Below are 11,908 nucleotides of genomic sequence, written 5' to 3' on the forward strand. Positions count from 1 at the left end.
CTTCTTGTTTTTCTTTGTGTGTGTGTGTGTGTGTGTGTGTGTATATATATATATATAAACCTTGCTACGTGTACTGTATTAGGCTAACTGAGACTTGTCATTTGCACTTACATATTGTTGCTCTTTTGTTAGTTTTGATGGCTTCTATTATCCTCATTTGTAAGTTGCTTTGGATAAAAGCGTCTGCTTAATGACTAAATGTAAATGTAAATGTTTGTAGGTGGGTAACTACCCAGTTTATAATTATTTATTACATTAAGTTGGATGCTAATTGACGTTCCAGGGTAGTTGCTAAGCAATGTTATTAGTCCTGATTAATTTGTTGCTTACAGGCAATAGTTATTTTGCCTCTGTATCAAAGTAGGAGTTTCATAGCAAATGTCTGATTTAAAAGTTAATTGTTCATATCGTAAGGTAAAAACAATGTAGACGGCTCATATACCTGTAAGCAACAAATTAATCAGGCTGTTGACCAAAATAGGGTGCAAAGGCACCATCCTGCCTGAGCCACAAACTCATAAAATAATAATAATTATTTGTATATATAATACTATAAATTATATTAATATATGATATAAACTCATATACCGCTCTAGCAGAGAGTCAGCAGCAGAGATGGACCGACATGACAGCAAGCTGAGGCCGCCAACAAGAAGACAGCCCTTCACCCGAACAGGGACTTGAACCCTGTACATGTATGAACATAATACTTTCTATACCCATTACACATTCAAATATTTATTTGTTTATTTCGTGCTGCAAATATTAAAGAGGAAAATATAATTGATTCACATGCTGCTTGAACTGAGACTAATATGGTTATCTCACTACCAATTTAAGAGCGTAAAAAACATTTATTGTTTGTAGTATTTTATTATAAAGTTGACAGAAGGCTGACACTTTGGGTTTTAATATAAGACTTGAAATATTATCCTCATTTGTAAGTTGCTTTGGATAAAAGCGTCTGCTTAATGACTAAATGTAAATGTAAATGTTTGTAGGTGGGTAACTACCCAGTTTATAATTATTTATTACATTAAGTTGGATGCTAATTGACGTTCCAGGGTAGTTGCTAAGCAATGTTATTAGTCCTGATTAATTTGTTGCTTACAGGCAATAGTTATTTTGCCTCTGTATCAAAGTAGGAGTTTCATAGCAAATGTCTGATTTAAAAGTTAATTGTTCATATCGTAAGGTAAAAACAATGTAGACGGCTCATATACCTGTAAGCAACAAATTAATCAGGCTGTTGACCAAAATAGGGTGCAAAGGCACCATCCTGCCTGAGCCACAAACTCATAAAATAATAATAATTATTTGTATATATAATACTATAAATTATATTAATATATGATATAAACTCATATACCGCTCTAGCAGAGAGTCAGCAGCAGAGATGGACCGACATGACAGCAAGCTGAGGCCGCCAACAAGAAGACAGCCCTTCACCCGAACAGGGACTTGAACCCTGGACCCTCAGATAAAAAGTCTCATGCTCTACTGACTGAGCTAACCAAACTCTTGTTCAAAGAAAGCCTCTTACGTTTTATATAACAGCAGTTTTCCTACAAGCCACCGAGAGGAAGCTCATTTGCCACATATGCTACAGGATAAAGGCCACAAGCAATTAGGCAACAAGCAGTGTTGGGGAAGCTACTCTGAAACTGTAGTTTGATACGCTACAAGCTACTCATAAGTTAAAGAAGTTAAGCTACAGTCAAGCTACTCTTCTGAAAAAGTAGCTAGCTACACTAAAAGTTACTACCAAAAATAGCTAGCTACATTGAAACTACTTTTTTTTCACAATGACATATTACAAATAACTGAATAAGCATTCATGAGGAATGTTTTAAGAAAAATATTTGGTATTTAAAACAACACTATACAATTATGATGTCAAAGATTGTTCTATTACTCACAATATTCAAATATCTCAGACTGTCAAAAGTCAAAGTGCAAAATTGCAACAAATTTTGCATTGCAATAACAAAATGTTATTTTTATTTAAGTAACTTAAATTAAGCTCACAGAAGCATTTTCTCAAAAATACTGTGTGACAGATGGCTGCATTATGAAAAGAAATTATATTGAACAAAATAATTTAATTGCGATTTTTCTGGTGATTTAAAATGCTATTTTTAAAACAAATAAAAAATAAAAAAAAAGATAATTAGAAAAAAATTAAAGATTATAACAATACTAATTTTATTTTACAGAAAACTGTTTAACAAAAAACTGCAGGGTTACTAGTTAACATACAGGCAGCCTGTAACTGTACATCATATGATACTGTTATGATAAAAATCTTTGATGGTAATTCTTAATTTTTATCGGGAAGTATGTAAAATCCAGTGGTGGATAAAGTCCTTGAAAGCCACATTTAAGTAAAAGTACAGATATCTTACCAGAAAATGACTTTGGTAGAAGTTAAAGTCACTGTTTAGAACAGTGTTTCTCAACCCTGGTCCTGAGCGCCCCCCAACACTGCACATTTTGTATGTCTCCCTTATCTGACACCCATTTCAGGTCCTAGAGTTTCTTTTAATGAGCTAATGAGTTGAATCAGGTGTGTTTGATTAGGGAGACACACAAAATGTGCAGTGCTGGGGGGCGCCCAGGACCAGGGTTGAGAAACACTGGTTTAGAATATTACTTGAGTAAAAGTTTTAAAGTATGTGATATTTATTGTACTTAAGTATGAAAAGTATTTTTTTAAATATTAAACTTACTTAACTATTGAAAGTAAAAGTACAAGTAAATGCAAAATGAAAAAGGAGCAAATAAATATTAAAAAATGTTTATACACAGTTGAGTTTGAGCAGCAAGATTTAGTTCAGTTTTAACTCTTTCTTCCATTTTGTATCTTTGGGTTTGCATAAGAGACACTTCATCTGGTACGAAGACTCTTTCATTCCAACATAAGAAAACAGTTTTTGCAAATATAGAATCTGCATCTGAAGTGGCATTTACACAGACTGTTTAGTGCAGCTTAAAGGGGACATGGATGCATTTAACCAGCAGTTATTATAAATGCATAAATAATGTTTTGTTTTAAAATTAAAATGTTTGTGACACTGCCACAGTAAAGCCCTGCACGGCGCTCACTTAAGTGCCATGCCTATATATTTATAGTTTAGTTTTTCTTCTGAATGTATGTCGATTTTGAGCATTTGCACATGCATTTTGTTTGAGGGGTACTTTTGTTGGCCTCTAAGGACTCTTATTTTGGTGGGCCTACCGATAAGAGGGAGAGGGCGGCCATTTTAAAAGGGAAGTATTTTTTGTCTTTGGTGAGGTGGCTTGTTTGGGGCTAACCTAGCTCTGTGTAATTGTCCAAAGTGATCTCTGGGAATAGAGACATTGTATATCAGACTGTGAAACCATTTCATATGGGCACAATCTAGTCTGGGATATACGTTTTTGGACTATACTCTGGGGACTTTTTTTTTTTTTACAGCTGGAGGATAACCTGTTTTTTGGTGGGGCCTTGATCCAGTGGATTTATATTTTTTTCTCTTTTTGGGGACATTGCTTTTTCATCAGGACTTCAAATTTCCTCCCTACCCCAAAGCAGAAAAGGACTGTTGAGTATCATCTTTATTATTATTTTTTGCTTGAAAGGACTGTTGAGTTGTGGGCAACAAGCCTACTCATGAACTTTCGCTATATGACTTTTTCATTTGGGGTTATAAAAGAGTTAACAGATTGTGATATCGTCGCATTTGTCTAACAAATGTCTAATTTGCCTCATGCTGTTTCTGTGTTTTACATTTTTGACAAACGAGTAAAAGGAAACAATAGTCAAATCCCCTTGTGATAATGATTCAACTCTTTTGTAAAGAGTTGGGGTTGTTATAGATGGTGGCCTGTACGGGGAACGGATTATTGTGAGATACTGTTAAGTTATCTCAGTAAAGTTCTCAGTTATAACTGTAAAGATTGATATTGTACCTTTTATATTTTTGCAATAGTATCTGTCTGTAAATCATGGATAACCCATCAGATAAGGTTTGTGAGTAGGCGGTGGCAAATGAGGGGGATGAGTGTCCAGGGGCCCATCCTTATCAACCTCCCCCTGGAGTTTCATACAGAGAACCATTGCCGGTAATTGAATTAAGTTCCATGATGAGTGATATGTATATTGGTAGCCAGGCTGGAGGAATTGAAGAGGATGAACCCCCAATGCTGAAACCGAGGGGAGAAATGTTTGAACAATTTGAAACTCAAATAACTAAACTCTCTTCAACCCTCCAGGCTCTGCAGACAGAGGTGCAAGTGTTCAAAAATGATTTCATGGCCAGCAACGACAGCATTGTTAACAGGGAGGCCTGTCTCAGGGATGCCATTGATCAACGTTTTTAAGCACTAGAAAAGGGAATGAATAGATCTTTGACCCATTTAGAGACAGAGATGGTGAATTGTCTTAAGCGGCGGGATGAGCACTGGAAAAAGGAAATGTCACGAGTAAAGACAACCAGTACCCCATTATCGCCCCGTTCTTTTAGTTTTTCGGATCTAGGACATCTTCCCTCTGCGATTCCTTCTCCGTCGGCACCCAAACCTCCTATCAACCTAGAGTTTCCTACCTTCGGACAAAACCGTGAAACCTGTGATGTTTTGGAGTTCATTGAAAAGTGTGAAAACTTCCTGTCGCTCAGACCTCTCACAGATGTGGAAATACTTGCCACAATCAATGCAGTGCTAACAGGTCCTGCGAGGAGTTGGTGGGCAGCTGGAAAGTTAAAGATACGCAACTGGGATGAGTTCAAACACTCCTTCATGTCTGCCTTTCTTTCTACCGATTACCTGACTGAGTTAGAAGACCAGCTAAAGGCTATGATTCAAGGCCCAAACCAGACTTTGCCTATGATTATAGAGCTCTGTGTCTGAGATGGAGGGACGACTTGCCAGAAGAGGAGGTGGTAAGACGAATTCTAAATAGCTGTAACCCTTCCCTGGCGAGCGGTCTCAGAGGTGCAGTGCATACGGTAGAGCAGCTAATTAAAGTGGGATCTTTGATAGAGAAGGACTTGAATTCAAAGAAGGACTACTGGGCACGAGTCAACCAACTCAAGGTAACTAATTAAGGAAAAAAGAGTGCCTCATTCCGACGTGACCAACAATCCAAATCACCAAGTACATCAGTTCAACATGTCTCATTGATTCAAACAACCACACCTCCTCTGCTAAAAGTGGCCATAGATGTGAGGAATTACCACGTCAAAGCCATTGTCGACACTGGTTCAACCTACTCTTTAATGCAGAAACAGTTATGGGAGGCTGTAAAAAAAAAAACAGAAGAAAGACTGCTGCAGAGTTCGAACAGGATGTTTATGGTGGCAGATGGAAAGGCTCATATATCAGAGGGTAGAACTGCTGTGGTTTATGAGTGGCATGGAATGGTTTGGACCATTGACACCTATATAATGTCAAATGAACACCTGGCATTTCCTCTGATCCTCGGACTAGACTTCCTGAGACAAACTGGGGTACAGCTGAATGTCGCTGCAATGAGCTATGAGCTCAAGGTCAAAGGGCAAGTTCGAGTCTACCCTTTTCTCCAGCAACCACAGTGGGAGCAGCAGTACATTCTGAAGAGGGAAACGGTTACCTCTTTGTTCATGGCTGTGCCAATGGAGAAGGATGGAGAGCTGGAGACAGCCAATGCGATAGCCACTAGCAGAAAAGACCTCATAGCAAGGCATCCGCTGGAAGTCCAACCCTTCCTAAATAAATGGGCAACTGTCTGTTCTGGAACTCTAGGATTGTAACAACGGATGACATACCAGTTCGGTCGAAAGCCTATAGAGTTTCTCCCTTAAAGAAAGAGGTTATGGAAAGGGAGATCGATAAGATGATGCAAGAAGGCATCATCGAGCCGTCTCAATCCCCTTGGGCATCTCCAGTAGTATTGGTCCCAAAGACAGATGGCAGTCTAAGGTTCTGCGTGGATTATCGCCGACTTAATTCCAAATCTCCCCAAGATGCCTACCCGATGCCTCTCATCTACGATATACTGGAGTCGTTGCAAGGTGCCCATTATTTCAGTACCCTCGACTTAAAATCTGGATACTGGCAGGTCGAAATGGAAGAAAGTAGCAGGGAAAAGACAGCCTTTACAACCCCTTTTGGATTATTTCATTTCTTGACCATGCCCTTTGGGCTAAAAAATGCTGGGGCCACGTTCCAGAGGTTGATGGAGAAAGTGTTGGGTAAGCTAAGAGGAAGTGTGTGTTTCGTCTACATAGATGACATTATTGTCTACTCCCCAAGCTGCCAACAACACTTAAAAGATCTTGAAGCTGTCTTTCAGAAGCTGAAAGAGGCTAATCTTACCCTAAACCTAAGGAAATGCCACTTCATGAAAGCAGAGCTCAAATTTTTGGGACATGTTGTGTCCGAGGAGGGAGTAAAGGTCGACTCGAACAAGATCACCGCCATCAGTGAGTACCCAACCCCACAAAACTTGTTGGAACTTCAGAGGTTCTTGGGGTTGGTTGGGTGGTACCACAAGTTTATTCCCCACTTTGCTGAACTGGCTGCCCCATTGAACCACCTTAAGAGGAAAGGGGTGAAATGGACATGGACCAAAGAAACCCAGTTGAGCTTTGAGAGTCTCAAACAGGCCCTGCAACATGCCCCTGTACTAGTTCAACCTGATCTGTCGCAATCCTTCAAGGTCCAGACGGGTGCTAGCTCTGTTGGCCTGGGAGCAGTTCTAACCCAGAACATCAGTGGAGAAGAAAAGGTGATTGCATATGCCTCGAGAGGTTTGAGGGGAGCAGAGGTGAATTATTCAACCTCAGAAAAAGAGTGCCTTGCCGTGGTGTGGGCCGTCGAAAAGTGGCACCACTACCTGGAGGGAGTACCATTTGTGGTGTATACGGACCATGCTGCCTTGACCTGGGCCTTTAACTCACCCAAAACTACCTCTCGGTTGACGAGATGGACCTTAAGGCTCCAGATGTTTCACTTCCAGGTACAATACTGGAAGGGACGGGTGAATGTAGTGAATGTATTTGGATATCCCATTAACCATGGCAGAAATATTAAAAGCCAGAGTGAGGATGTTGAGGTGAGTGAGTTAAAGGGGGGGCTCAGAATCACGGATGACATCAACCGCATTAGGTGGGAAGTCCAGCAAGGGGTGTTGTACAGAGTGTCGCCCATTGCTGCGGGTACAAAGTACCAGCTAGTAGTGCCCAAGACTCTAACCACTACCTTCATCAATTACTTCCATAACAATCCACTAGGGGCACATCTAAGAAGAATGAAGACACTTCTGAAAATCCTAGAAGTCGCCTGGTGGCCGGAAGTGCGCAAAGCTGTATGGAAGTATGTGAAAGAATGCACAGTCTGCCAGAAATACAAGCCCAGCAACACCAAACCCTCTGGTTTACTCCAGTCCACAGAGGTGGAGGAGCCGGGGTACATGTTACCTTATGGGGCCCCTTTCCAAAAGTAAAAAAGGAAATCTGTATCTTCTAGTAATAGTTGATTATTTCACTAAATGCTAGAGCTTTTTCCCATCAGAGAAAGCAAGACACATCGAATCTGCCAGATTGTGCAAGAGGAGGTGTTTACAAGGTGGGGAGTTCCAAAATTCTTACTGTCAGACCGCGGGCCCCAGTTTCTAAGCCAGCTGATGGAGGATATGTGTAAGAGATGGGGAGTAACAAGGAAGCTCACCACCAGCTACCACCCTCAAACAAATCTCTCAGAGCGAGTCAACAGAATCCTCAAGACCATGATTGCATCCTTTGTAGGTGAAAGCCATCGTGACTGGGACAGGTGGCTGGCTGAATTTCGTTTTGCTATTAACACCGCTTGCAATGAGACCACAGGACACTCACCTGCTGAACTTGCACTGGGCAGGCAGTTGAAAGGTCCCCTAGAACGACTTGTTGCTCATCCTCCAAATCCGGGACAATCAGGATATTCCCTCATAGAACGACAACAAACAAGCCAGGTATTATAATGCCCAACGGAAATTTGTACAGTTCCAAGAGGGAGACCTGGTTTGGGACTCTGTGACACTGCCACAGTAAAGTAAAAAAAAAAAAGAAAAGTAATTGTTTATGTATATGTGCCATGCCTATATATTTATAGTTTAGTTTTTCTTCCGAATGTATGTCGATTTTGAGCATTTGCACATGCATTTTGTTTGAGGGGGACATTTGTTGGCCTGTAAGGACTCTTATTTTGGTGGGCCTACCGATAAGAGGGAGAGGGCGGCCATTTTAAAAGTGAAGTATTTTTGTGTTTGGTGAGGTGGCTTGTTTGGGGCTAACCTAGCTCTGTGTAATTGTTCAAAGTGATCTCTGGGAATAGAGACATTGTATATCAGACTGTGAAACCATTTCATATGCGCACAATCTGGTCTGGGATATACGTTTTTGGACTATACTCTGGGTACTTTTTCTTTTACAGCTGGAGGATAACCTGTTTTTTGGTGGGGCCTTGATCCAGTGGATTTATATTTTAACAATAACTAGGGCAATTTCATCAGGCTTCTCAGTGGGTGCGTCACTGAGTGGGGAAAACCTCAATGTTTTGATTGGAATGGAAGTGCGGTGTTTTGTCCCGTGACTATGCCGCCTCACAGACACCCAGTCGGCCTGCTGCGGGGGCTCTGCAACTGGAACTGAACAATGTACAGGACTCACAAAGCTAGTCACATCCAAAGCCATATTTAAGGCCCTCCCATTCTTACTATACTCAATTAAAGTTTGGATGCATGTCTTTAGTTCTGAAATCTTCTCTGTCATCCTAACTATTTTCCTCCATTTATCACATGTGAATCCCTCACCACTGACAGAGAAAGCTACACTATACATTTAGCAAGCAGTGCAAGTGACAATAACAGGAGAAGAGGCCATTACTCACAGTGATTGTTGAACGATTCCGACTTACCACAGTTGTTTGATGAACGCGTGAAAAATTGAGCGAGAGAGAGAGAAAAGAAAGCTAACAGGCTAATGGCACAGGCACTCATGGTTTAGATTAAAGCAAATGATGTCAAATTTGTTGAAAACTGTTAGATAATATCAAAAGTATGGTGATAATTAAGTTATATTTTAGCAGTTTACACAACAGAAAGTGAGATATGTAAGAGTGAGTAAGGTAGAGATTCCAAAAGAAAAAACAAAAGCTACACGGAGCTACAATCACAAACCACTCAGTAGGACAGCAGACAGAACCACTTACCACTATACAATCACGACGTGCCAATGGCTCACCCTTGGAGGCGCCAGCAGCCCGAATACAAATAGGGCCAGAAGACCGCACATTTCGCAAATCTGGGCGAGGGATGTGAAAGAAAACGGTACAGCTGTTTCTGTTCATGGGTGTCAGCGAACAACAGGGTCAGCAGGATTTGAACCTGCGCGGGAAGACCCCAATGGATTTCTAGTCCAAAGACTTAACCACACCCATCAGAACGGGGCAAAAGGGACTGCTATGGGTGGGGGAAAAGAAAAAATGAGAAAAAAAACAAGGGGGAAAGGGGAAATGAGGAGAAAAATAAAGGGAAAGTGCAAGGAATAAGGGAAAAAAAGGGGACAATTAATTGAAACAAACTGAATTGAAAGACTATTGGATGTACTAGGATGTGGGGTGGTAACAAATAAAATATAAGGTTATCATTTTTATTGAACGATTGGCGGGGAGGGGGGCATTTAATTGTTCATGAGGTAGATTGCCCGGGGGAAGAAACTGTTCTTGTGCCTGGCTGTCTGGCTATTCGTTGCTCTGTAGCTCCGACCAGATGTCAGAAGTTCAAAAAGGAGATGGCTTGTATGTGAGGGATCCAGAGTGATTTTCTAACAATGGTCCAGTGCTGTCCTTCAGATAAGCCAACACCAGTCTCTGAAACGACTTCATGACCACAGATGTTGAGCCACAGGTCTGTAGTCATTAAATCCTGTTATCTTGGGTTTCTTTGGGTCGGGGATATGTCCGATCGCTGGCGGGTACGGCCACGACTACACCTGGGTGCAGCCTGCCTGCTCTCTTGTCTGGTGGCGATCAGCACAGACCAAGCTTCAAACACAAAATCCAGCTGAAGGATGAGGTGGAAAAAAGGGTTCAGCCGTCCCCATTGCTAAGCCGCCCAGAAGAAACTCATTTGCCACATGTGCTATGGGATGAAAACCGCAAGCAATTATGGAGAAAAAAGGACAAAGGCCTTAGAAGGCACAATTATCTTCACAGAGAGCGGTACAGCAAACTCCAACCGTAGTCTGCAGGGTTCCAACCTGCGCGGTGAGACCCAAATGGATTTGAAGTCCATCGCCTTAATCTCTCTGCCACGACTACGCCTGGCTGTAACCTGCCTGCTCTCTTGTCTGGTGGCGATCAGCACAGGCCAAGCTTCAAACACAAAATCCAGCTGAAGGATGAGGGGGAAAAAAGGGTTCAGCTGTCCCCATTGCTCAACGGCAAAGGGATGCCGTGACCCTGATTCGAACCTGCGTCGCTGCGGCCACAATGCAGAGTACTAACCACTATACGATCATGGAGTGCCACTGGCTCACCCATGGCGACTACTGCAGCCCGAATACAAAAAGCGCCAGCGGTGTGTTTCTCCATTTCAGAGGGACTGCACATTTCGCATATCTGTGCGAGGGATATGAAAGATAAATGCACGGCCACTTATCCTCATGGCTGTCAGCGGAGTGCGTAGTCAGCAGGATTCGACAATGCGCGGGGAGACCCCAATGGATTGCTAGTCCATCGCCTTAACCACTCGGCCACGACTACAGATACAGGCCATTCTCTGCCCTGTTTGTGTGCAACACTGCTGCCTGACCCACTTGAAATCCATGCACAGTGACCCAGCGAAAAACAGCGGTCCCACTGAGGAGAAATCAGGCTGCCATGTCTCATCGTCTGGAAAGGGGTTTTTCAGTGCTGGCCCTGGGGTCCCACGGCACTGCACATTTCGTAGGTCTGTCTTATTCTACTCACTACGCAAACCGAGCCGAACCGAGCCGTGCCGTACCGTACTGAGCTGTACCGAGCAGAGTCGTACCACGCAGTGGAAAAGTGCCATTAGAGAGACAGCAGCATAGGTGGACCGACATGACAGCAAGCTGAGGCCGCCAACAAGAAGATGGCACTTTGCCCAAACAGGGATTTGAACCCTGGACCCTCAGATCAAAAGTCTGATGCTCTACCGACTGAGCTATCCAGGCTCTTTTGCAGTGCATGCCTCTTATGTTTTATTTAACAGCAGTTTTCCCATAAGCCGCCCAGAAGAAACTCATTTGCCACACGTGCTATGGGATGAAAACCACAAGCAATTATGGCAGAGAGAAAAAAAAGGACAAAGGTCTTAGAAGGCACAATTATCTTCACAGAGAGCTGTACAGCAAACTCCAACCGTAGTCGGCAGGGTTTGAACCTGCGCGGGGAGATCCCAATGGATTTGAAGTCCATCGCCTTAACCTCTCTGCCACGACTACGCCTGGCTGAAACCTGCCTGCTCTCTTGTCTGGTGGCGATCAGCACAGGCCAAGCTTCAAACACAAAATCCAGCTGAAGGATGAGGTGGAAAAAAGGGTTCAGCCGTCCCCATTGCTCAACGGCAAAGGGATGCCGTGATCCGGATTCGAACCGGGGTTGCTGCGGCCACAACGCAGAGTACTAACCACTATAAGATCACAGCGTGCCGCTGGCTCACCCATGGCGACTACTGCAGCCCGAATACAAAAAGCGCCAGCGGTGTGTTTCTCCATTTCAGAGGGACTGGACATTTCGCATATCTGTGCGAGGGATATGAAAGAAAAATGCACAGACACTTATCCTCATGGCTGTCAGCAGAGTGCATAGTCGGCAGGATTTGAACCTGCGCGGGGAGACGCCAATGGATTTCTAGTCCATCGCCTTAACCACTCGGCCACGACTA

At 42.7% G+C, this 11,908-nt stretch overlaps 3 non-coding genes across 3 annotated transcripts; all 3 read right to left on the minus strand.

Annotated features, from left to right (window-relative positions):
• Positions 1–11,122: 11,122 nt before the first annotated feature.
• Positions 11,123–11,195, minus strand: trnak-uuu (transfer RNA lysine (anticodon UUU)). The gene has a single exon. It is a non-coding gene; the product is annotated as a tRNA-Lys (tRNA).
• A 188-nt stretch (positions 11,196–11,383) lies between these two features.
• Positions 11,384–11,465, minus strand: trnastop-uca (transfer RNA opal suppressor (anticodon UCA)). Its single transcript has one exon. It is a non-coding gene; the product is annotated as a tRNA-Sec (tRNA).
• A 362-nt stretch (positions 11,466–11,827) lies between these two features.
• trnas-aga (transfer RNA serine (anticodon AGA)) lies at positions 11,828–11,908 on the minus strand. The gene has a single exon. It is a non-coding gene; the product is annotated as a tRNA-Ser (tRNA).

Source organism: Sinocyclocheilus anshuiensis, unplaced genomic scaffold (assembly GCF_001515605.1).
Source record: "Sinocyclocheilus anshuiensis isolate Anshui unplaced genomic scaffold, SAMN03320099.WGS_v1.1 scaffold6114, whole genome shotgun sequence".
Lineage (NCBI taxonomy): Eukaryota > Metazoa > Chordata > Actinopteri > Cypriniformes > Cyprinidae > Sinocyclocheilus > Sinocyclocheilus anshuiensis.